Source organism: Balaenoptera acutorostrata, chromosome 20 (assembly GCF_949987535.1).
Source record: "Balaenoptera acutorostrata chromosome 20, mBalAcu1.1, whole genome shotgun sequence".
In the NCBI taxonomy this organism is placed as follows: domain Eukaryota; kingdom Metazoa; phylum Chordata; class Mammalia; order Artiodactyla; family Balaenopteridae; genus Balaenoptera; species Balaenoptera acutorostrata.
Window position 1 is genome coordinate 45,292,090 of NC_080083.1, and position 26,876 is coordinate 45,318,965.

The 26,876-nt window shown below is 44.8% G+C and overlaps 1 pseudogene; it reads right to left on the reverse strand.

Annotated features, from left to right (window-relative positions):
* The window catches only part of LOC130705831 (40S ribosomal protein S19-like), a 32,916-nt pseudogene extending 17,701 nt beyond the window's left edge, over window positions 1-15,215 (reverse strand).
* Between the last annotated feature and the right edge of the window lie 11,661 nt (window positions 15,216-26,876).

Genomic DNA, 26,876 nt, shown 5'->3' on the forward strand with positions numbered 1-26,876 from the left:
TAATTCTAACAGTCTATTGGATTTTCTACATACAAAGTTATGTCACCTTCTATTAATTACAGTTTTGCTTTTTCCATTCCAATCTTCATATCATTTTCTTGCCTAATTGCACTGGCTAAAAACCAATGTCATGTGGACTTTCTTGCCTTGTTCTCAAATTAAGAGAAGAACATTCAATATTTTATCATTAAGTGTGATGCTAACTGTAATTTTTTTAACCAATGGTTTTAAGTTCCTTAAAACACCCTAAAACAACTTATATATAATTGACATGCTACTTACATATGAATAAATTTTTATTGAGGCCTAATTTACAATAAAATGCACAGATTTTCAAGTATATAGTTTTGACAAAAGTATATCCTGTATATATACCACTCTCCCCAATTAAAATGTAGAACATTTTCATCACCCCAGTTAGTTCCCTCATGCCCCTTTCCAGCTAATCTCCAGAGGCAACCACTGTTCTTATTTCTCTCCCCATAGATTAAAATTTGCCTATTCTAGAACTTCATGTAAATGGAATCATTCAATATGTACGCTTTTATGTCTGGCTCTTTTACTAATCACAATATTTTGAGATTTATCATATTCTTGCATGCATCAATAATTAGTTCCTTTTTATTGGTGAGTAGTTTTCCATCGTATGAATACATCATATTTATTTATTCATTTATCTGTTGATGAACCTTTGGGTCATTTCCAGTTTGGGGCTATTTGAATACAGGTGCTATGAACATTCTTGTACAAGTCTTTGTGTGGACATATGTTTTCATTCCTCTTGGTTAAGACCTAGGAGTGCTGGGTCATAGGGTAGATGTATGTCTATTTGCCAAACTGTTTTCCAAAGTGGTTGTACTATTTTACATGTAGAAGAGTTCTAATTGTCCACATCTCAATATGTAGCATCTTCAGACTTTAACTTTAGTTATTTTGTTGTGTATCCTGTTGTGCTTTTAGTTTGAATTTCACTGGTGACTGAGGACATTGAACATCTTTTCATTTGCTTATTAGCCACTCCAGTATCTTTTGTGAAGTGTCTGTTCAAGTCTTTTGCCTATTTTTTAAAAATATTTATTTATTTATTTAATTTATTTGGTTGCGCCAGGTCTTAGTTGAGGCAAGTAGGCTTCTAAGTTGTGGCTCACGGGCTCCTTAGTTGTGGCTTGTGGGCTTCTTGGTTGCAGCATGCATGTCAGATCTAGTTCCCTGAGCAGGGATCGAACCCGGCCCCCGTACATTGGGAGCACGAAGTCTTATCCGCTGTGCCACCAGAGAAGGCCCTCGTTTGCCTATTTAAAAAATTGAATTGTTTGTCTTTCTGTTACTGAGTTATGGAATTTATTTGCTTATTCTCTATATAAATCTATATCAGATACATATATTATGATTATTTTGATAATCATATCATCACTCAGTGGCTTACATTTTTATTTTATGAGGTTATCATTTGATGAGCAGAAATTTTAAATTTTAATGAAATCCATTTTATCATCTTTTTCTTTTATAGTTAGAAATTTTTTGTCCTAAGAAAATTTTTCCCACCCCAAGGCCACAAAGATATTCTCCTATGTTTTCTTGTAGAAGCATTATAGTTTTCACTTTTTACATTTAGGTCTACGACCTATCTCGAATTAATTTTTGTGCACGGTGTGAGGTGAGAGTTGGGGTTTATCTCATTGTTCCAGGACCAAAACTTTCATTTTCCCATTGAAGTGCTTTGATGCCTTATCAAAAATTGATTGTCATTATATGTCTATGAACATGCCGTTCCATTGATCTATTTGTCTATCCTACACCATTACTATACTATCTCGATTGCTGTATCTTTGTAGTAAGTCTTAAAATCTGATAGTGCAAGTTTTCTTTTATTTATTTATTTATTTATTTAATTTCTTTTGGCTGTGTTGGGTCTTCATTGCTGCACACGGGCTTTCTCTAGTTGTGGCGAGCAGGGGCTACTCTTCATTGTGGTGCACGGGCTTCTCATTGTGGTGGATTCCCTTGTTGTGGAGCACTGTTCTAGGTGCGGGGGCTTCAGTGGTTGCAGCACGCAGGCTCAGTAGTTGCGGCACGTGAGACTTAGAGTGCACAGGCTTCAGTAGTTGTGGTGCTCAGGCTCAGTAGTTGTGGCACACGGGCTTAGTTGCTCTGTGGCATGTGGGATCTTCCTGGACCAGGGATGGAACCCGTGTCCCCTGCATTGGCAGGCGAATTCTTAACCACTGCACCACCAGGGAAGTCCCTGATACTGTAAGTTTTCTAAGTTTGTTCTTCATTTTCAAGATTGTTTTGCCTATTTTAGGTCCTTTGCATTTCCATACAAATGATAGAATCAGCTTGTCAATTTCTATTTTTAAAAACCTGCCAAGATTTTGATTATGATGGCACTGAATCTATCAATCAACATAGGAATCATGACATCTTAACAATGCTGCGTCTTCCAATCTATGAATATGAAGCACCTCTCTATTTGTCTTTTCTTTCTTTCTTAATATTTATTTATTTGCTTGCGCCAGGTCTTGTGGCAGGAGGGCTCCTTTGTTGCAGCCTGCCAGCTCCTTAGTTGCAGCACATGGGTTCCTTCGTTGCGGCAGGTGGTCTCCTTAGTTGTGGCTCCAGGGCTCCTTAGTTGTGGCATGCGAACTCTTAGTTGCGGAATGCATGTGGGATCTAGTTCCCTGACCAGGGATCGAACCCGGGCCCCCTGCATTGGGAGCACATAGTCTTCTCCACTGTGCCACCAGGGAAGTCCCTGTCTTTTATTTCTTTAAGCAATGTTTTGTATTTTTGGTCTAGAGGTCTTGCATATTTTTCATGAAATTTATTTATTAGTATTTTATGGGTTTTTTTTATATTGTCAATGGTATTTTTAATTTTTAATTTTCCAGTCGTTTGTTGCCAGTATATAGAAAGACAATTGATTTTTGTATGTTGACAAGGTTGTTGCTAAGTTCATTCATTAGCTCTAATAGTTTTTGTAGATTCCTTAGGATTTTATATGTATACAACCATGTATACAAGTACAGATTTACTTCTTCCTTTCCAATCATTCTTCCTTCAAGTTGTTTTCTTTCTTTATTGAGCTAGCTAGGATAATGTTGAGATAGAAGAAATGAGAGTAGATATCCTTATTTGTTCCCAATATTAGGGATAAAGCACTCAATATTGCACCATTAAATATGATGCCAACTGTATAGGTTTTTTTCTGAGACAACAGTTATCAAATTGAGGAAATTCCCTTTTATTTTAGTTATCTGAGAGTTTTAAAGGTCATGAATGGGTATTAAATCTTGTCAAATGCTTTTTCTGCACGTATTAAAAATCGTCAGGTAGTTTTTCTACTTTATTTTGTTAATATGATTAGTCACATAGGTTGATTTTGGAATAGCAAGCCAACCTTCACTGCTGGACAAAACAGCATTTGGTCATTATTATTAATTACCTTTACCAAAAAAATATGAATTTGATTTGGTATTTTAAAGAAATTTATTTATTTATTTATTTAGGCTGCACCGGGTCTTAGTTGTGGCATGTGGGATCTTTGTTGTGGCATATTTAGTTGTGGCATGCGGATTCTTAGTTGCAGTATGCGAACTCTTACTTGCAGCATGCATGTGGGATCCTGTTCCCCGACAAGGGATCGAACCCGGACCTCCTGCACTGGGAGTGCGGGGTCTTACCCACTGGACCACCAGGGAAGTCCTGATTTGGTATGTTTGTGTAGGATTTTTGTGCCTCTGTTTATGAGAGATATGGGCCATAACTCGCCTGTCTTGTAATAAGCTTGTCAGGTTTTGGTATCAAAGTTATTCAAGTCTCATAAAACGAGATGAGAAATGTTCTTTTTTTCTCTATTTTCTGAGTTTGTGTAAGGTGGTAATATTTCTGCCTTCAATGCTTGGAAGAATTTCCCAGAGAAGCCATCTGGGCCTGGAGTTATCTCTGTGGTAAGATTTTAAATGAAAGACTCAGTTTCTTTACCAGATGTAGGCCTATTGTGACCTCAAAATTTAGAGTATTCTTGTGATATTTTTGGATATTCCTGTGACATTTTTGGTAATTTGTGTTTTTTTAGCGAAATTTTCCCATGTTACATAAATTTTCAAATATTGACATGAAGTTGTTTGTAATATCCGCTTATTATTATTATTATTTTTAAGTCTTTTTATTTATTTATTTATTTATTTATGGCTGTGTTGGGTCTTCGTTTCTGTGCGAGGGCTTTCTCTAGTTGTGGCAAGTGGGGGCCACTCTTCATCGCGGTGCGCGGGCCTCTCACTATCACGGCCTCTCTTGTTGCGGAGCAGAGGCTCCAGACGCGCAGGCTCAGTAGTTGTGGCTCACGGGCCTTGTTGCTCCGCAGCATGTGGGATCTTCCCAGACCAGGGCTCGAACCCGTGTCCCCTGCATTGGCAGGCAGATTCTCAACCGCTGCGCCACCAGGGAAGCCCCCGCTTATTATTTTTTAACACCTGTGGGGTCTGTAGTAATGTTTCCATTTTTATTCCTAATATGACTTATTTTTGCTGTTTCCCCCCCCCCCATTATTTTTCTTGCTAGGTTTTTATCGATTTTAGTGGTCTTTCCAAAAACCAAATTTTGGCTTTGTTGACTTTACTGTATTTTTTTTTTTCTATTTTGTTGATTTCTACTCTTATCTTTATTGTATCCTTTCTTCTACTTTTTTTGGAGGGGTTGTTAATTGTTGTTCTTTTTAAAAATTCTTTAAATGGATGCTTAAATCATTGATTTTTATCTTTTATATTTTTCTAATATATAAATTTAAGTCTATACATTTCACTTTAAGTGTGGTTTTAGCTGTATCCCATTATCATTCAGTTCAAAATATTTTGTAATTTCCATTGTGGTTTCTTCTTTGGTCCCATTGGTTATTTAGAGGCTTATTAATTAATTTCTAAACTTTGGGGGAGGGGGGTTTCTAGTTATCTTTTAGTTACTGATTTCAATTTCACTGAGTTCAAAGAATGCACTCTGCATTATTTTAATAACTTGAAATTTGTTAAGATTTGCTTTATGGCCCAGCATATGGACAATTTTGTTATGTGTGAAAATTGATATTTGAGAAGAATGTGCCTTCTGTAGTTGTTAGTTTCCTCCTTTTTTTAAAAAATATATATATAGTATTCTATAAATGTCAGTTAGGGAAATTCGTTAATTATGTTGTCAAATCATCCATTTCTCTACTGATTTCTAAAATCTACTTGTTCTATCAGCTGCTGAGAGATATATGTTAAAAATATAAACTATAATTGAAGGTTTGTCTATTTCTCCTTTAATTCTGTCAGTTTTCACTTTATATATTTTAAGGTTACATTGTTAGGTGCATATAAATTTAGGACTGTTATGTATTCCTGTTGGATTGGCCCTTTTATCATCATAAAATGTGTGTGTTTTTAGTAGTACTTCTTGCCATAAAGTTTACTTTGTCTGATATTAATTTAGCTACACCAACTTTATTTTGGTTAGTGCTTGCATTGTATCTTTTTTCGTCCTTTAATTTTAACCTTTCCATGTTCTTACATTTAAGATATGTCTCTTGTAAATAACATATAATTGGATTATTTATTATAGTTTGACATCTCTCTCTCTCTTTTAATTGGAGTATTTAGCCCACTTACATTTCACATAAGTACTAATATAGTTGTGTTTAAATCTACCCTGTTCTATTTGTTTCCATTTGTTCCTATACTCTCACTGGCAAAGGTCTCTGATTGCAGTGTGAGGATTTGATTGGAGAAACACTTGAACAGAAACAAGGATACCAGTTAAGAGATTGTAGCAGTTGTTTGGGTGAATAAAAAGGGCAGCTTGGATTAGATTCATAGCAATAGGGATAGAGAGATGTGGACAAATTAGCTTTCCGGACGTAGGAAAAACAGAACTTAGTGACTAGATTTAGAGTGTGGGGTGAAAGAGAATAAAGAATCAAAGAAGACTCTCAGATTTCTGGTATAAGCAGCTTGGTGGATGATACTACCATTTATTTTAAAAATTCAGGAGGAGAAAGAGGATTAAGGGAAAAGATGATGAGACCAGTTTGGGAACAATCAACAGCCTAGTGGAGAGAGGTCTTGTATGCAATTGAATGTATAGGACTGGAGCTTATATCTGAGCTGGAGATATTAAATTGGGAACTGCTAGAATATGGATGGTAATTAAAGCCATAGAATGTTAGGGAGTGAGGGTAGAAGCAGGCCTAGAACAAAAACCTGAGGAACATCTAATAGGTTGAGCCAAGGAGACTAAGAAAAAGTTGTCAAAGAGATAATAAAAGGAAAACCAAGAAAGTGTAGTGTCCTAGGGGCTGGGAGGAGAGTATGTTTAAAGAAGGGGGAAATAGGTAACTACTGTACACTGCTAAGAAGTCAAATTAGATAAGAGCTAAAACAGGGGGTAGTTCCCTGGTGGCCCAGTGGTTAGGACTCTGCACTTCCACTGCAGGGGGCACAGGTTCAATCCTTGGTCAGGGAACTAAGATCCTGTATGCCGTTGGGAACGGCCCCCCCCAAAAAAAAAATCTAAAACAGGTATGACACAGCATTAGAAAGAGTAGTTTGGAGTTGAGGGGGAGGGGAAGTGTAGCACCAGGTTGGAGTAGGTTGTGGAGTGGGAGGTGAGGAAAGAAGATACATTTAGATCACTATACCAGTCAGAATAGGCTAGGTTTTGCTATGGCAATAAACGTCCCTCAAACTGCAGTAGGTTAAAGCAGGAATTGGCAACTTTTCCTGCCAAGGGTCAGCTAGTAAATATCTTAGGATTTGCAAGCTGCAATTACTATCACAGTGTACAGAGACTATAGTCTCTGTCACAACTACTCAACTTGGCCATTGTCATGGGAAAGTAGCCATAGATAACAGTAAACAAAAGGGTATGGCTATGTTCCAACAAACCTATATTTACGAAAATAGGCAGCAGGGTGGACTTGGCCTGTGGGCTGTAGTTTGCTGACCCCTGGGTTAAAGAACTCTGAGGGTCATTGAAATGTGCTGCTCAGATTTCCTTCAAGGAAACCTGCCACGTGGAGCATAGTTGACTGACAGCCCCAGCTGCCACCCCTACGAATCCTTCATTGCATTTGTATTGAGGCCATGTTTCCCCTCTGCTGCTCAGCCATTGGGGTACTAGTGCTGGCCCATTCCTGTGGGACTTGGGACTCTACTAATGGGTAATTTTGGCTTGGGGACTATCTCCATCAGCCTTTCTTTTTTGTTTGTTTGGCCGCGCGGCATATGGGATCTTAGTTCCCCCACCAGGGATCGAACCCGTGCCCCCTGCAGTGGAAGTGCGGAGTCTTAACCACTGGACTGCTGGGGAAGTCCCTCCATCAGCCTTTCTGAAAGCTTGTTTTCCTGCCCAATCCTCCTGATTCCTTCTTTCCTCTCAAGGTGTCAGACTTGCATTGTGGTCTGATGGCTCTCCATGCCTACTCTGGCTCCTAACCCTTTCTCCCTAACAGGCGTTTGCCCCAGTAAATGTCTTGCCCATCTAACCCTATCTAGAACTCTGCTTATTAGAGAAACTAAACTGCCACAGCATCGTGGCTTGTTTCTTGCTTGGGCTACATGGCCATCATGGGTTGACATGAGGCTCTGTTTCACAACATCCTCACATCAACCCAGGCTGGATGGAGCTTCCACCAGCTAGTTACTGATGGTCCCTCTGGCAAGGGAAATGGAACATGGCAAATTGTGCACCAATTCTTAAAAGCATCCACCTGGAAGCAACACATGTAAATTCCATCCACTTTTCATTGGCCAAAGCACGTGACGTGGCCATCCCTAACTTCAGAGGGCAGGGCAGTGGAATCTTACCATGTGCCAGGAAGGAAGAGACACAGACTAGTGATGAACTGTCCTAATGACATCTGCAATCACTTTTCTAAAAGTTTAAGGAAGATAAGTGGGAGACTTTGAAAGTTTTTTAGAGATCAGGAGAGGTAGTTAATAGGAGCGTTGTCAAGCCATGTTCAGGTTCCATATAACATCAAGAACCACCCTTTTTTTTGGGTTCCTGTCTTTTCAGCTGCGTGTTTTTCTCTAGTAATACTCAGCTGCTTGGATATAGGCATAGTGAAAGCAGAAAGTTGGATTCATTCATTTTTTAAAAAATGATGCCTCCACGTACTATGAAAGCAGAGATTCTGTTTGTTTTGTTTAATACTATGCCCCCAGCCTAGAACAATGATTGGTCAGAATAGGTGCTTAAGGGTTAAGAGTGGATTCCCTCGGCTCTCATTGCCACTTTCTTAGGGATTATGATCATGTGCGTGTGTCCTTTCAGACCTTTTTATATGCACAGGCATATACTTTAAAATTAAAAACAGAACATTTATATAGTTTTCTGAAACTCCCCCCTTCACCCCAACAGCAGTTGAGTAAATATTTTAAAGGATAGATTCAATATTAGAATTGTTTTGGTTTGCAAGGGACAGAAATGTAATTCAAATTGGTGGGAGGGTTTTATTGATTCACATACTAAATTCCTAGGGACAGCTGACTTTAGGCACGATTGGGTCCAGGTGCCCAAAGTTTGTCTTCATGAACCTTTCACCAGTACATGGCTTTGATTTCCTCTGTTTGGCTTCTCAGATCAACTCTTCCATGTGAAGTCAAGGTGGCCATAGACGTTCCAGAGGCACTCCACCAGCTCTTCTTTCTGGGAGACTGGAAAAGTCACAAGGTGTTCTCTAATTTGACCCTCATTCAGATCACACGCTCTGCCCTAAACCATTCCGTTTGCTTGAGGAAGGATGACTCACTGATCAGGCTGAAGTCACATGCCTCGCTCGGGGGCTGGGAGGCGGAGCCAGCCCCGCCAAATCGCGTGCGAGTGAGGGAGAGAGGAGGGGTTCTCCAGAGAGTGCGAGGTGGGGGAGGGCTGGAGCTGGGAGAAAGGGTGACGGATGCTGAAACAACGGATTTCTGTTGAAAGTGGAGTAGTTTTCTCAAAGGATTCACTTAACATTTGATGAGTACTAATAAATTGCCCCCAAAACTGTTGCACCAGTTGTATTCTCACCAACAACAATGTATACGTGTTCTTTTTTATCCTCGTTCCTGTGAACACGGAACATTATTTGTTGTATTAATGTTTTTAACAATTTAGGGGACAAAAATGGTAGCTCATTATTGTCTTAATTTGCATTTCCCTGACCCCAGTGAACGTGAGCAACTTTTCATATGTTTCTTAGCCTTTTGCGTTTATTCTACAAATTGTCTTATTACTTTTGCCCTTTTTTAAAATTGGGTTTTCTAACTTTTTCTTACTGATTTATAGGAGCTTGTCGTATATTAAGGGTAATAATTAAACTTATCTATGTCTTAAATGTTGCCAATACTCCCAGCTTAGCATTCAATTTTTAACTTTGTGGTGCCTCTCACTGTAATCAAATCTGTTGATATTTTTCTTTATGGTTTCTGAATTTCGTGTCTCATAGAAGTCCTTCCCATCCCCAAATTATAAAAAACATCCTTCTATATTTCTTTCTGGTGCTTTTATAGTTTAACTCTTCACACTTAGATATTTAATCCATCTGGAATTCATTTTTATGTATGGATTTCACTTTTTTTTTTCCATAGATAGATAGCCACTTGTTCTAGCACTGTCTCCTTTCCTTGCTGGTTTGAAATGCTGTTTTTATCCTGTGCTAAATTCCCACGCGGTGGGAGGGGGAGACTGAGAGACATCTCAGAAGGTAAACAGAATGAGAGTGAGGGGGAGAGAGGGATCCAGGGTGACCACTTTTCCTGTCTGGGTGATTGTGTGGAACTGTGAAGTAGGAAGAGGAGCATGAATAGGGAAGGGGAGTAAGGTGCTTAGGTCAATTTGGGGGCATGTTACCTTAAGGTGCTCATGGACATGAAGGACATATTTAATAGCAATACATGATAAACCTTTATATTACAATATTCACTATATGCAGACTGTTTCTGAACTATGCTATTGATCTATTTGCCTATTCATTTACTTGGTCATTCTGAGAAAGGCTGGGACCTGGGACCTGGGATCCTTTGCTGCAATGCTGCAGTGCTTGCACCTGGACAAATGTCTTCTTGAGCCACAGAATACAAGGAAATTATCAAAGACTAAAAATAACTGCTTGCATGCAGAGTTGGGGCAAATTCTGGATGGCAAGATACAGAAAGACCAAAAAAACCCCAGCTGCCACTTCTGAAGAGCTGGGAGAAAAGCAGGGTACTGCGCATGCCCCCTGCACTCAACACCACCAAAGGGGTGGGTAAACCCCCTGAGCCCCCCCTCCAGCCTGACCCCTGGACACACCCCTACCCTCACCCCATACAAGGAACCAGTCCCCAACCCCCCCACTCCCCACCGGGAGCGAGCAAGAGAACCTGTTACTTGTTTTCACTCCCCCGTGCTGCAGCAGGGGCCCCAGTAAAGGGGCCTGAATTTCTTGACTGGCCTCTAATCAATTTCTATTGATTAGGGAAGGCCAAGAACCCTGGTCAGTATCAATTCTACAAATGTTTGTGAAGGACCTAATATGGGTGAAGACAAATCCTATTCTTACTGTAAAAGCAACTGTTTTATGATGCATTTGGATTAGTGGTGATGCAAGCAATTTGCACCCAGCCCGTTATCCTCATTTTTTTTTTTTTTTTAAAGAGCTAGGGCAGAGCTTTGCGGATCACTTATTTATTTATTTATTTATTTATTTATTTATTTATTTATTTATTTATTTATTATTTTTGGCTGTGTTGGGTCTTCGTTTCTGTGCGAGGGCTTTCTCTAGTTGCGGCGAGTGGGGGCCACTCTTCATTGCGGTGCGCGGGCCTCTCACTACCGCGGCCTCTCTTGTTGCGGAGCACAGGCTCCAGACGCGCAGGCTCAGTAGTTGTGGCTCACGGGCCCAGTTGCTCCGTGGCATGTGGGATCTTCCCAGACCAGGGCTCGAACCCGTGTCCCCTGCAATGGCAGGCAGATTCTCAACCACTGCGCCACCAGGGAAGCCCCTATCCTCATTTTTTTAAAGCATTTTTTTTTCTTGGTACTCATTTACTCTTCAGATGAATTTTAGAGTCACCTTTTCTAGTTTTGGTCAAAGGAATTGGAATTTTAAACTGGAGTTGCATTGGATTTATAGAGCAATTTGGAGAGAATTGACCAAAGCTTTACAAAAGTCTTCTTCCACTGTGAGAAAGTGTCATACATCTCTCCATTTATTCACGTCTTGTGTGTCCTCGGTAAAATTTATTTTTCTGTATTTCATAGCTTTAATTGCTGTTACGAATAAAATCATTTTTTCTAACATTTTAAAATTGGTTTTTGTTGGTAAAAAAGAAAGCTATTGATTTTTCTATATTTTTCTTTTAACTGGTCATTTTACTAAACTTGCTGATAAGATCTACAAGGCTTCAGTTGAATCATTGACTTTTCTAAGTAGATAATAATAAAATCTGCTTGTAGTGATGATTTTACTCTTTTTCCAATATCTATATCTCATTTCTTTTAAAAAAAATTTATTTGTTTATATATATTTATTTTTGCTGCGTTGTGTCTTCATTGCTGTGCGCGGGCTTTCTCTAGTTGCGTCGAGCGGGGGCTACTCTTCGTTGTGGTGCACAGGCTTCTCACTGAGGTGGCTTCTCTTGTTGCAGAGCACAGGCTCAAGGTGCTTGGGCTTCAGTAGAGCGCAGGCTCAGTAGTTGTGGCACACGGGCTTAGGTGCTCCTCAGCATGTGGGATCTTCCTGGACCAGGGATCAAACCCGTGTCCCCTGCATTGGCAGGCGGATTCTTAACCACTGAGCCACCAGGGAAATTTTTTCAGATTAACTCTTTTGTTTTATTTGATTATTGCTTCTTTTTATTGACCTTTGTATAGATTTATTGATGAATAATTGGTAATACAAGAAACTACACATATTTAAAATGTACAATTTGATAAGTTTTCACATATGAGTACACCTGTGAAACTAAGTCAAAATAATGAACATATCCATTGCCCCTAGAAGATTCCATGTGTCCCTTTTTATTTTTACTTTTTTTTAATTTTTAATTTTTTAATATTTTGGCGGCACCACACGGCATGTGGGATCCTAGTTCCCCAACCAGGGATTGAACCCACGTCCCCTGTGGGAAGCATGGAGTCTTAACTGCTGGACGGCCAGGGAAGTCCCCCTTTTTAATTTCTTGCTCCCACTCTTCTCTACCTCCTTCCCTCATCTCTAGGCAACGACTGGCGTGTTATCTGTCCCTATAGATTAGTTTGCATTTTCTAGATATTATATATATATGGAATCATACAGTGTATACTCTTTTTTTTTTTTGGCTGCATCAGGTCTTAGTTGCAGCACGCTGGATCTTCGTTGCGGCATGCGGGCTTCTCTTTTGTTGTGGGGTGCGGGTTCTGGAGCGCGTGGGCTTAGTTGCCCCGTGCCATGTGGGATTTAGTTCCCCAACCAGGGATCAAACCCGCGTCCCCTGCATTGGAAGGCAGATTCTTAACCAGTGGACCACCAGAGAAATCCCAGTATATACTCTTTGTTTTCTGCCTTCTTTCACATAGCATAATCATTTTTTTTTTTTTAAACCAAGGAAGAGAGAAAGACAAGGGCTTTTTTTTTTTTTTTTTAAACCCCACATTTGTTTATTTATTTATTTATTTTTGGCTGTGTTGGGTCTTCGTTTCTGTGCGCAGGCTTTCTCCAGTTGCGGCAAGCAGGGGCCACTCTTCATCGCAGTGCGCGGGCCTCTCACTATCGCGGCCTCTCTTGTTGCGGAGCACAGGCTCCAGACGCGCAGGCTCAGTAATTGTGGCTCACGGGCCCAGTTGCTCCGCAGCATGTGGGATCCTCCCAGACCAGGGCTCGAACCCGTGTCCCCTGCATTAGCAGGCAGATTCTCAACCACTGCGCCACCAGGGAAGCCCAGCATAATCATTTTGAGATTCATCTATGTTGTTGTGTGTATTTATGGTCCATTACCTTTTATTGCTGAGTACTATTCCATTGTATGGGTATTATATTTGTTTATTCACTTGTTGATGGACATTTGGGTTTCTGGTTCTTGGCTATTACAAATAAAGCTGTTATGAACGTTTCCATACAAGTTTTTGTGTGGTTATGTGCTTTCATTTCTCTTGGGTAGATAACTTGTGAGTGGAATTGCTGGTCGTAGGGTAGGTGTCTGTTTAACATATTAAGACACTGGCAAACTGATTTCCAAAGTGGTTGTACCATTTTACATTTCCACCAGCAGTATATGAGAGTTCCGTTTGCTCCACATTCTCACCAACACTTGGTATTGTCATAAAAAAATTTAAAAAAAAATTTTTTTTTTTTTTAGCTATTCCAGTATTGATATCTCATTGTGGTTTTAATTTGCATTTCCCTAATGACTGATAATGAGCATCCTTCCATATGTTTGTCATCTGTATATCTTCTTTGTTGAAGTGTCTGTTCAAATCTTTTGCCCTTTAAAAAAATTAGCTTGTGGGAATTCCCTGGTGGTGCAGTGGTTGGGAATCCGCCTGTCAATGCAGGGGACACAGGTTCGATCCCTGTTCTGGGAGGATCCCACATGCCGCGGAGCAACTGAGCCCCTGCGCCACAGCTACTGAGCCTGTGCTCTGGAGCCCGTGAGCCACAGCTGCTGAGCCCGCGTGCCACAACTGCTGAGGCCTGTGCACCTAGAGCCCATGCTCCACAGCGAGAGAGGCCACCGCAATGAGCAGCCGCGCACCGCAGCGAAGAGTAGCCCCCGCTCGCCGCAACTAGAGAAAACCTGCGTGCAGCCAAAATAAATAAATAAAACAAAACAACAAAATTAGCTTGTTTGTTTTCTTATTATTAAGTTTTGAGAGTTCTTTATATATTCCGGAAAAAAGTCCTTTATCACATACATGCTTTGCAAATACTCTCTCCCAGTCTGGGGCTTGTCTTTTTATTCCTTTAACAGTGTCTTTCAAATAGCAGAAAGCCTTAATTTTAATAAAGTCCAATTTTTCAATTTTTTCTTTTAAAGTGTTTTATATAAGAAATCTTTGCCTAACCCAAGGTCGCAAGGATTTTCTTCTATGTTTTTTTCTAGAAATTTTATACTTTTAGGCTTATGTTTAGGTCTAGAATCCACTTTGAGTTAAGTTTTATATATGGTGTGAGGTATTTTATTTTATTTTGTATACGGATATCCATTTCTCCCAGGACCATTTGTTGAAAAGATTATCCTTCTTCCCCTAGACTGTCTTTGCAGCTTTGTTAAAAATCAATTGACGATATATGTGTGGGTCTGTTTATAGACTTTGTATTCTCTTCCTTTGGTCTATTTGTCTATCTTGATCCCAACATGCACTGCCTTGATTGCTATAGCTTTCTAATAACCTTGAGTTAACATAGTGTAAGTTCTCCAACTAGTTTTTGTCTTTAAAGAATGAGGCAATTTATTAACCCAGCATTTGTTCTAATGCTTCTCTTTGGCAGATGCCCCCATCTGGCAATTCTGTCTAGATCTCTCTGTCCCTGAGGTGTCAGCTTGCCACCCCCATCTTTTTTTTTTTTTTTTTAAACGTGATAATCCATTTATTTATTTATTTATTTATTTATGGCTGTGTTGGGTCTTCGTTTCTGTGCGAGGGCTTTCTCTAGTTATGGCAAGTGGGGACCACTCTTCATCGCAGTGCGCCGGCCTCTCACTATCGCGGCCTTTCTTGTTGCGCAGCACAAGCTCCAGATGCGCAGGCTCAGTAATTGTGGCTCACGGGCCTAGTTGCTCCGTGGCATGTGGGATCTTCCCAGACCAGGGCTCGAACCCGTGTCCCCTGCATTGGCAGGCAGACTCTCAACCACTGCGCCACCAGGGAAGCCCCGCCACCCCCATCTTGGTCCTTGTCTACCATTTTCAGCCCTTCCAGGGCTTGGAGGACCTGACAGGCCATGCTCTTGGAGTCCTGCTGAAGTGGCTAGACATGATGTGGTTTCTCTGATGTCCCCATAGATGTTGGTCTTGGAGCCAACCTAGCTTAGCCCTGGAGATAGAGGTGCAGCACTGTGGAAGCCACTCTATGTAGAACCAGCTCTCATTGTAGTGAGCAAGCTCTTTATGCTTGGCCAGCTTCATGGTGTCCACCCATTTACGGACTTTCAGCTTCCCAGACTTTTTGAGGAAAGCTGTCAGAGCCCTGATGAACTCCTGCTGGTTCATGTCTTTTACAGTAACTCTAGGCAACATCTTCTACAGTAACTTCAGGCACCCTGTGGCTTCCTTGCTGCCAGCCAGGGGGAAGGGCTCTCCAGTGTTTTCCCCTCCTTCCGTTTCAAAGTTGTTTTGGCTATTCTAAGTCCTTTGTATTTCCTTAAGAATTTTAGAATCAACTTTTTGATTTTTACAAAGACCTGTGGGGAATTTGACTGGAATTGTGTTGAATTTATAGATCGATAGGGGGAGAATTGATATCTTAACAGTATGGAGTCTTCTGATCCATGAGCATGGTATGTCTCTGCATTATTGATTCTTCTTTAATTTCTCTAAGCAGTGTTTTGTAGTTTCAAGTGTACAGGTCTTATATATCCTTTGTCAGACTTATTTCTAAGTAGTTCGTATTTTTTGATGCTACTGTACATGACATTTTTTAAAATGTCAATTTCCAGTTGTTCATTGCTAGTCTATAGAAATATAATTGATTTCATATATTGATCTTATATCTTACAATCTTGCTAAACTCATCTATTAGTTCTAGTAGCTATTTTTAGGTTCCATCAGGTTTTCTACATGGACGTTCACACAGTCTTCACATAAAGACAGTTTTACATCTTCCTTTCAGTTCTAGATGCATTTTCCCCCTTGCTTTAGCACACTGGCTAGAGCCTCCAGCACAATATTGAATTGTGATAATGGGAGTGACATCCTTGCTTTGTTCTTGATGTTAGCAGGAAATCTAGGGTCCTTTTAGGAAACTTCACACTTTGAGTGGCTCCCTCTATGGGGTCTTGGATTCCTCTTCTCTGTTGGGTTTTCCTATTAGTACAATGTAATCTGCTTTAAAACTCCAGTATATTTTTTCTCTGTCATTTCAGAGGGATGGTGTGGTAAACATATGTAACCTTCCTGAATCAGAAGTCCAGCGTTAGGCTTTTGCCAGGCAAATGTAACCACAAAAGACTGAGGGTAGTGAGTTAAGATGATCTGATAAAGCAGAGACTCTAGGCTGAAAAAGGAAGAGAATGAAGACAGAAGGGAGCTGATGGATGGGGAAAACATCACCGGGTCAACTGACAGAGATTGAAGAACAATTGTCTGAGGAATAATTGAACAAAAGGAGCAGAAGATGAGGTCAGAGAGGAAAATGTGAGCACTTACAGGTGATGACAATGTGCAGGATGGGAACAAGGGTGCGGGCAGAGGAGAAAGTGATTAGACATGTGAAGGTTGTAGAACGGAGAGGCTGGGACTTTAGAGTTACCCAGGGTGCACTAGGAGGTGGGATGCCAAAAGGTTTCAACAGATGGAAGGCAAGGTCAGTGGACAACACCAATGAAGGGGGTAGAGGGTGGCACAGGTAGATGCAGTAGGACTTTTGCAAGAAAGTGACAGAGTAATGGAAGCAGCAATGGGGAGCTAGGAAGGACCTGACCCCACCTCCCAACCCTGGCCCTACTTCCTGACCCTGAGGTTGGGGATGAGGTTGAGTGGGTGGCTGCCCAGAGAAGGGGTGACAGGACCAGCAATGACCCAGGGGAGGTGCAAAACTTTCTCCTCACCTCTTGGGTCCCAGCACCCCTACCTCTGGTTATACCTGGGAATTGAAGTCCAGCCTTGACCCAGAACCCAGGAGCAACAGGGCTGAGCTTAGCCAGCCAGAAGTGTGGAGGTAGGGAAGAGCAGGGACTTCTGATTCCTTGGGTGACTCACTTCACTTCCCTGAGCTTCAGTTTTATCAACTCTAAAATGGGATTTTAGGGAATTCCCTGGTGGTCCAGTGGTTAGGACTTGGCGCTTCCATTGCAGGGGGCCCAGGTTCTATCCTTGGTCAGGGAACTAAGATCCTGCAAGCCACGCGGCACAGCCAATAAATAAATAAATAAATAAATAAACAAAATGGGATTTTATACACACAGAGGATTAAATGAAATAATGTCCTAAGTGCTTAAGAATGGCCCCAATTATGATGATCTTATATTCCTCAGGTTAGACTCTGATTTCTCTGTTTCCCTACAAGGAGCTCCTTGATTTTCACCAGAAACCCACTCACCCCTGACTCAAGCTGAATCTGCCCCACCCCTTGAGAGTGAAGATCTGGGGCCCCATTCCTCAGGGCTGCCTCAGAGCCTTGAAGGTGGTCCCTGAACCACAGGTTCTTACAACCTCTAAGGTACTTGCATCAGATTTAGGGCTGGACCTGGATGGAGGCTGAGCAGCTTTCAGTCTGCCACAGGACAAGGAGCAGAGGCTGCAGGTCCTGGGAAGAGAGGGAGCAGGAAGCAAAGCGTGCGCTCCAGGCCACTGATTCGGCCTGGGCCAGGCGTCTGGGTTGGGGAGGGGGTGGGGTGGGCTTTGCTGGTCTCACAGGGGTGGGAGCAGGGCTGCTCACCTAGGGGGCTGGCAGTGACAGAATATGTGGATGGCTACTCTGTGTGAAGCATCTCCCCTCTGCGCTCTTCCTGTTTTCTAGATCCAGAAGCAGAGAACCCCGGAGTGACTTGCCCAAGCACTTAGTGGGAGCAATTATGGGGCATGGTCTCTGTGCCTCTGGCTCACTCCCCTCTCCATCCTAGCCTTCGTATCCACCTCGGGAGAGCAGGGGCTGGCTTCTGCTTCCTCTTACCTTCCAACATCTAGAAGAGGGTCCTGCTCCTTGCAGGTGCTCAGTAAATATTTCTTGACCATTGAAGGACTGTTGGGCACTGTGCCAAGTGGCTTATACCTGCTCATGCTCTCTCTAATCCTCCCAAGCCCATTTTACAGATGAGGAAACTGGGGAACAAAGAAGCTAAGTGAGTGATTGGGTATGAGAAGGGATCTGGGTCTGAATCCTGCCTCTGGCACTAATTAGCTTTGTGTCCTTGGGCAAGTCACTTAACTTCTCTGAGCCTCAGTTTTCTCATCTGAGAGTGGCTCATGTCATGGGGTTGGTGTGGGGCCCTGGAGGCCTGGTCCAGCGTGGAGACAGTGAGAGAGGGCTGAAGATTAGGGCCTGAGTCATTCCTTTAGGAGGGAGCCTTGCCTCTTTCCTGGGAGGTGGTGAGAGGTGAAGGGGATGGGCTTTGGGGATGGACAGACCTGAATTCTTATCCCACTTACACGCTGTGGGACCTTAGGGAAGGGACTTACACTTCCCTTTACTTCTTTGCTACTGAAACTTAAATTCTGTTTCCACATCGGTAAAAAGGGGGAACAAAACCTCTTGGGCTTCTTGTAAGGATTAAATGAGGCCATCTTGCAGAGTGCCCATAGTAGGTGCTTAATAAGCACAGTGTCCAGGTGTCCCCTCTACCAACCTTTCCAGGAGAATCTCTCGAAATGCAGCTCCCACCCCGACCTTGGCCCCTTTAAGCTGGCAAGTCTCCGACAGCTCTGCAAAGAGTTCATTTCTTGCTTTGGTCTCCCCTCCCCCAATCAGGAGAGGTGCCCCTCACAGCAAACTGGAGAAGGACGTGGTCAGGGTGGCTGGTGGCTCGAAGAGAACGCCCACTCACCCCCTGCACCCCTGCCTCTCCCCAGGTGACTCCTCCCTGCCCACTGCTACAGGTTCTTTCTGAATCATGGTACTTAAAAGCCTCATGGGCACTTGCAGGGCACACCCCAAGCTTCTTAGCTGGGCATTCACCATTAACAGCCCCTTCTCCAGTGTTAGCCCACCCCCACCCAGTCTCTCTTGCTGCCATTCCAGCTCAGCCCTCTACGCCCCCAGCCCCCCACCCCAAGCACACCCCTTGGCGGGGAACACCCTCCCCCATCTTCTCCACCCAGCAAAGTCCAGCTCTCCTTTCAAGGTCCACCTCAAATATCAATCACCTCTCCCATAGAGCTTTTCAGACCCATTCCCCTGCAGGAAATTGCTCAACCCCCAGGCCACCCGGGCACGCTGCTCATGGGGCCAGTGGGATGGTGTCCGCAGGTGACAGCTGTTCTGCTCCTTCTCCTCTGAGAAGAGGGCAGACACAGCTGGCCTCCTGTCCTACCCTGTCCAGGCAGCTGAACACTTGCCCAGTGCCCTCCACGGTCTCCTGTGCTTGTCCCCAGCCTGCATGTGGGCTCTGAGCCCCAGAGGTAGCAGGTGTACCCCTCATCTGGCAGGAAGGCTCTGACTCCACCCCACTTGGCTGTGTGCAAAGCTGTATAGTACAGATGGGGATGTTGAAAATATCCGTGACATATTCCAAACTGGCCTACTTTCCTATCACGAGAGAGGCCGAGACAGAGACGCGAGGATGAGTGAGATGGGAGCTTGGGACCTGTTCCCACCTCCTTCTTCCTCCCCAGCTCAGTTGTTAGACAGGAGAGGGATTTGCAGCCTCTCCCAGCCGTCTCCACCCTGTTCTGGGGCTGTGTGTTTGGGGTGTCGGTGGGGAGGGCGGCATGGAGGAGTGAGGGTACAGCGGGTCTGGGGAGGTTGGTGGAGGAACCAAGGCCTGGGTCCTATCTTGGGAAGCTTCCAGCCCAAGAGGCAGGGCGGTGGAGACCATCTCACTGGACATGGGGGCTGAATGCTTGGGTTCAAGTCCGGGTTCACCTGTGAAGCCTCGAGCAAGTTCCTTAACCTCTCTGGGCTTTGGTTTTTTCATCAGCAGAATGGGCTACACACAATCCCTGCTTGCCCTCCTCAAAGGCTTGATTATGGGATTGCTTTGAAGACTGTAAAGGGCCTTGCCTTAATTAATCCACTTCTCAGCCTTTTCACCTTGGCGAGGCTGTGCCCTCACAGGGTGGCTTAAGTGGTCACCTGCTCCAGCCTTCTGCCTCCCAGCAGGCCTGGCAAGGCCTCCACCCTTAATCTTGGCTTAATGATCCCTGAGCAGGGAGTCACCCATTGTCCTTGAATGGTGCCAGGACTGTGTGTTGGGCAGGAAGTTCACACTGGGAGCTAACTTCAGTCTCTCTTGCTGACATGGAACCCCTTGGGTATTCTCTGGCTTGTCTCCTCCTTCACACATGAGGTGATCATTATTTTAGTTTTTCCCTTTTTAGGCTAGACATCCTCTCCTTCCCTGTTTCTCAAGATGGGCAGGATCCTTGGGGCATTTTTCTAACTCTGAGAAGCTGGACTTCTTCTTGCTTACAGGTCCCTTGCCCAACTTTGGATTCTTCCAGGCGCCGGGGCAGGGTGTGGGGTTGGGGGATGGGGTTGTCTGTGTCTCTGCCTCAGTTTTCCCAGCTGGCTCACCACAAGAGAAATAAGTGGCCAAATTGGGAAAAATTGGTTGCTCTGGTACCATTGATCAGGGCAAAACCAGAAGTAATGGTTCATATTTAAAACACGTATTATGCATGTACCCCTTATCCAGCTATTCTGCTTCTAGGAATTTATACAGATAAACTCACATTGTGTAATATAAAGTAACTAGCAGGATATCTTGCACCACAGCCTAAACATCTGTCAACGGGGCACCTTTATATGTGCTGGTGCAAAACAATCTTCTAGTTTATGTTGATCGTATGCTGTCATTTGGGTAAAAGAACACAAAGGAAATGCTTGTGAACACACAGGCAAGCCCTGAAAAGACCAAGAAACTGAGAATGGTGTTTGCTTCTGGTGCTGGACCTGGGTGACCAGGAACGGAGACAGTGATGGGGAAACCGACCTTTCCTTTTTGCACCTTTTGAATTTTGTATCACATGCAAATAGAATTTCCTATTAAAAAATACGTCAAATTAATTTTTTCCAGTCCTTAAAATCTTATTTGTACTAATTTTTGGCCCCAGTCATATACCAGTGGTTATTACTGAGAAGCTCCGACCCCGGGTAAGGAGGGTGAAGCCAGGGATGAATGGGGCATGGAGTGACATAGAGGCCTGAGTCCTATGTTGGGAAGTTGCTCGAAGTTCCCCCAGCATGGAAGAGGGGGGCATGGAGTAGCAGCCGCAGGAGGGCCCAGGAGAATCAGGGCAGCAGAATGCCCAGAATCCATAAGCACGGATGCTCTGGAGGGTGGAGAAGACAGAGGGGACCAAGAGGACGAAAGCTCTGCCTTGCGAGGAGCAGACAGATGGTCACAAATAAAGCTAAGTGGGTGTTAAGAAAACCCAGGGGAGAGGGAACGTCAGCTACAATGTGTTTGTGTGCATGTGTGAGGAGGGCAGGGCTGGGGTTGGGGAAGGCTTTATTGAGGACGTGAGATTTGAGCTGGGCCTGGAAGTGGGTGGCACATGTCCACAGGTGCAGGGGAAGGAAAGGGCAACCCCAAAGTGGGAAACAGTATGCACAAGGGCACGGAGGGTAAAGGGAAGACACAGAGTGCATGTGCGTGCGTGCATGCTTGTGTGCGTGCACGTGCGTGCGTCTTGTTGCTGGAGATAAGGCTGGAAAGACTGGGGATAGAGCAATGGAGGGCGTCAAATGCTAACCTAAGAAATTTGCTGAGTGGGTCAGGCAGTCTACCCTGAGGTGACCAGATCCTCAAGGCAGTGCTTCTCAAACTCTCTGTGGTAAAGGACCTTTTTTTTTTTTTTTTTTTTAATATCCAGTTGATTGTGAACCCATGTTGTTGCTTTATTTTTTTATAAATTTTTTAAAAATTAATTTATTTTTGGCTGCGTTGGGTCTTCGTTGCTGCACGCGGCTTTCTCTGGTTGCGGTGAGCGGGGGCTACTCTTCATTGCCGTGCACGGGCTCTAGGCGTGCGGTCTTCAGTAGTTGTGTCACGCGGGCTCAGTAGCTGTGGCTCACGGGCTTAGTTGCTCCGCGTCATGTAGGGATCTTCCCGGACCAGGGCTCAAACCCGTGTCCCCTGCATTGGCAGGCAGATCCTTAACCACTGTGCCACCAGGGAAGTCCCTGATTGTGAACCCATGTTGTTTTTATAAAACACAGCAAAAATGATCATGCACTGGGACGTGTAGCAATGTCAAATCGCTATAAAGCTTTCTCAAAGATGGCTCTTCATTTCTGTACTCATCTTGTGGACCAAACTTTGAGTAGCCCTGCTCTAGGGGTCCTTGGATGGGTTGCAGAGGTCAGGGAGGCCAACAGATTTCTTGCAGATGGCCATGTATGTTCATTTGTTTAGGGAAGGGTGCAAAGCTTTTGTCAGGACCTCAAAAGGTTCAAGGTCTCCAAAGGACACAATCCTCTGCTATAGGAAGTGGTCATTAAAGGTCACTAGGAAGGATCTAGTGGGACTTTAGAGCCAAGGGGAGCAACAAATGTGCCTGATTCATCGTAAGACCCCTCCTTTCCCCACCTGCACCCAGAGGAGCCAGCCCAGGGCCAAGCTCAGGGGGAAAGGACTGGGGGGAGTGCGAGATTCCAGAGAACAAGGGGCTCACTTAGGGGGTGATTAAAATAATCTGTGGGAAAGAAAACCAGAGGGCTTTTTAAAGCTGTGTTTGGACCAAGATGATCAGGGAGGGGTGGGCCTGCCGCTGGGGCAGATGGCACGATGTTAGCTGAAGATGGGAAGCTGAGCTCCTCAGCGCTTGGTCAGGCATCTGCTGCCTGCTTGAGAAGCAGGAACCTGAAAGGGAGGCTCCCTTGGGATGGGAGCCAGGCAGAGCAGGAGGCTGCTAGGATGCAGTCTGGGTTCAGAAAACTGCATCCTGGGGTCCTGTGAGCATCTTCCAAGTGTTCAGAGAGGAGGCCTGGTGCCCCAGACCACGGGGAGTGGCTGTAACTCATGTGGGCACAAGCTCCTGTTTCCAAAGAAGGCAGACTCTGAAATCTGCAGATGGGTCTACTTAATGAACTCCCTGGAAAACGCCTACTTCATTATTACTTTTTTTTTTGAGGTGGAATTCATATAACATGAAATTAACCATTATAAAGTGAACAACTCAGTGGCATTTAGTGCATTCACCATGTTGTGCAACCACCACCTCTATCTGGTTCCAAAACATTTTCATCATCCCAAAAGGAAATCCCACACCCGTTAAGCAATTGCTCCCCATTTCTTCCTCCTCCAGGCAAATCTCTATGGATTTACCTATTCTGAATATTTCCTATAAATGGAATCATACAACACATGACATTTTGTGTCTGGCTTCTTTCACTTAGCAGAATGTTGAGGTTCATCCATGTTGAAGTTAGTATTAGTACTTCATTCCTTTATTATGGTTGAATAGTATTCCATTGTATGGATATATCACAAATTGTTTATTCATCCACTGAAGGACATTTGGGCTGTTGGGTCATAGGGTAATTCTATGTTTAACTTTTTGAGGAATTGCCAAACTGTTTCCCACAGCTACTGAACCATTTTACATTCCCACCAGCAATAGATGAGGGTTCCACCCACTTTCATTATTAAACAGGTGATTGCTGTGACCCTGGAAGGCAAGGAGATGGTTACCAGGTGCTAACATGGGTAAAATAGGTGAGGATGATACCTGTTCCATTTCCCTGCCGCCCACCATAGGCTTATAAGGCTGGTTGGCAGTCCTGGCAAGGCTGCTGGCCGAAGTAGGGGTGTGTGTTCCCTTTCTTTTCTCAAGCAAGTGGATCAGAGGGTGAAATCTAGAGCCTCAAAGCCAAGCTTGGTGTGGTCCTGCAGGAATTGGGCTTGTGGCCCACCTGGGCCCCAGTGTCTCACAATGTGTCCTCTCAAGGATAGATACAAACTGCCTTGCTTCTCCCTGCTTTAGTCCCTTCTCCCCATCTTTCTTTTCTCTTTTCATTCTATGCCTAGGCGACTGAGTAGGAAGGAAGGAGGTGGGGAGCTGCATGCATGTTCGTGGACTACATCCACAAGCGCCTCTCCCCACCGAGGCCCCGGGAGGTCATCCCAAAGTGAGGTGGGATACTGGGAACCCTCTCCCTCGCCTTTATTCCCTCCTTCTCCCAGGAGAGGAGACCCACTGGTGTCTGCAGCACCCAGCATGGTGGCAGGCAGCTGGGGGGCAGGAGATCCAGTTCTGGCCATCTCCACCCCTCAAAGGTCAAGGTCAGGGGAGGAAGGAGTCACCAGGGGCACTTATGGTGGCAGGAATTGGCTTTGGTGGTGGTTTAAGGAAAGGAGAGGAGAGGTACATTCATCTGTGTCACAGAGTTCTCCTGGACACTCCCTGTGTGCCAGGCCCTGCAGTGACTTGCCACTTGCCCCACTAGCAGGCAAAGCCCGAAGCTGGGAAAGCAAGAAGTCAGCCCCTCCCCCACTGGCTCTCAAAGTGTGGTTCCTGCCCAGCAGCAGTAGCAGCAGCAACACGTGGGAACTTGGTCGAAACGCAACTTTTCAGGCCCCTCCTCAAACTTACTGAATCAGAAACTTTGGGGGTGGAACCCAGCAACCCCTGTTTTCACAAAGCCTCCAGGGGATTCTAATTCTTTTTTCTTTTTTTTTTAAAATAAATTTATTTATTTATTTATTTAGGCTGCGTTGGGTCTTCGTTGCTGTGCACAGACTTTCTCTGCTTGCGGCAAGCGGGGGCCACTCTTTGTCGCGGTGCGCGGGCTTCTCATTGCGGTGGCTTCTCTTGTCCCAGAGCACGGGCTCTAGGCGCGTGGGCTTCAGTAGTTGTGGCCCGCGGGCCCAGTAGTTGTGGCCCGCGGGCTCTAGAGTGCAGGCTCAGTAGTTGTGGCTTAGTTGCTGTGGGCTTAGTTGCTCCGCAGCATGTGGGATGTTCCCGGACCAGGGTTCAGGGCTCAAACTGTGTCCCCTACATTGGCAGGCGGATTCTTAACCACTACGCCACCAGGGAAGCCCAAGGGGATTCTAATTCTTGCTTTGGTTTAAGAACCACTGCCCTGCCCTGAGGAGGAACCAGAGTTAATGAGGGGTACTCAGTGTTCCCCGTCTGATGGGAGAGACAAGACCCTTGCTTGCCATCTGATAGGGAAGACAGAGCCGTGTGCTGAAAAAATTCTCAGTCAGAGGGGGACATCTAGGTTTCTCAACGCGAGTCCCTCTAGTGGGGTCCCTCCCTGCTGGAAGCACCAGGATGAGTTTCTCTGCAGGGGGCTGGCTACAGTTAGGACCCCAGAGAAACCACCCCCCCTTCCATTTTTACTCTCCATTATTCAGAAAGTGGGTTTGATGTGCTAATGAGGACATCAATTATTGAGCTTCATTAGCATTCATTACAATAACAAGCAAGGGAGGGGGGATCAAGGGGAACGGAGGGGGGTCTTTTGAAACTTACTGCCTTTTACTCCTCTCCTATAGGGTGGGAGGGGGAATGGGAGAGTGAGGAATGCAGGAGAGGCTTCAAGGTTCTCAGAGGCTGAGCTGTGGTCGGAAGTCTGCAGGTCTGGGGCAGAGGGAAGCAACCTCCACCTCCTCAGCTCCCCAACCCAAACCAGCCCCAGAGGCCAGGTCGCTGCCCCTGGTCACTCTCTCCCCAGAAGAGGGCTCTTCACAGCCCCCTCAGTGCCTTTGGGCCACCCTTGGTGGAGTTTGGGTGGTCCAAAGCGTGCTCATGAAATGCCCTAGCTAGACAATAACACTCCTGGCAGGGTGCCTTCTCGAGGATTTGGGGTGGGGGACTCCAAGGTGGCAGAGTGAGCAGTTTGGGGTGTCCCAGTATCATTTTCACATCACCTTTTCCCCTGTGGCTTTCCCTAGAGGCCCATGTGCCCCTCTGCCCACCCCAGGCCCTGAGGTGGGAGATAGATGGGCCCCAGGCTGAGCAGCTGGAGTTTGTCCCCTGTGGACAGAGGAGAAAGCTGAGCCCTACCCAGATAAGAGATAAGAGACCATGTATTTCTCATTCTCAAGGTCAAGGAGAACTTGTTGACTACACATGCGCGGAAAGGCTCCTTGGAGGTCAAAAAAGGGAGTGATGTCAACCCACCCATAGGCCTCTTCACTAGAATCCATCTTGGCTAAGAGGTGCACACACACATGGGAGGACCCTAAGATAAACCCAGTACGGACTCAGAACCAGGCAAAGCAAGATGATTGGCCAAAGGAAACCCAGAAGAAATGCCCCATACAAATGATTCAAACTACCATGCTGGTGTGACTCTGAGTCAGCCCGTGTGTCTGTCTACACATACTATTTTTTTTTTTTATTTTATAAAGACAGTGAAATAGAAAGTCTTTTTTTTTTTTTTTTTTTTAATTTATTTATGGCTGTGTTGGGTCTCCGTTTCTGCACGAGGGCTTTCTCTAGCTGTGGCAAGCGGGGGCCACTCTTCATCGCGGTGCACGGGCCTCTCACTATCGCGGCCTCTCTTGTTGCGGAGCACAGGCTCCAGACGCGCAGGCTCAGTAATTGTGGTTCACGGGTCTAGTTGCTCCACGGCATGTGGGATCTTCCCAGACCAGGGCTCGAACCCGTGTCCCCTGCATTGGCAGGCAGATTCTCAACCACTGCGCCACCAGGGAAGCCCCCTACACATACTCTTTTATCCTCCTAATAAACACTTTACTTGTTTCACTAATTTTGGTCTTTGTGGGGATTCATTTCTACAGAGTCGAAGGGCCAGGGGCCTTGTCATTGGCCACTGGTCCCTGGTGGTCTAGTGGCTGGGATTCAGCGCTCTCACTGCCGTGGCCTGACTTCAATCTCTGGCCGGGGAACCGAGATCAGCCCCATCTCCCTCTTCCTGCCCAGATGTTTGTCCACGTGCAACCTCTGTTCCAAACAGAGGAAGGAGCAGTGAGGCTGAGAATTCTCACCTCTAGGGCGCTCCCTCAGAACCTCGCTCCTGCGGGCTCCCAGGAAAAGGCGAGCAGGATGGGTGGAGTGAGAAGGGCAAGGTGGGTGGTTACAATCTGCTGTTCCAATCCCTCAAACAAG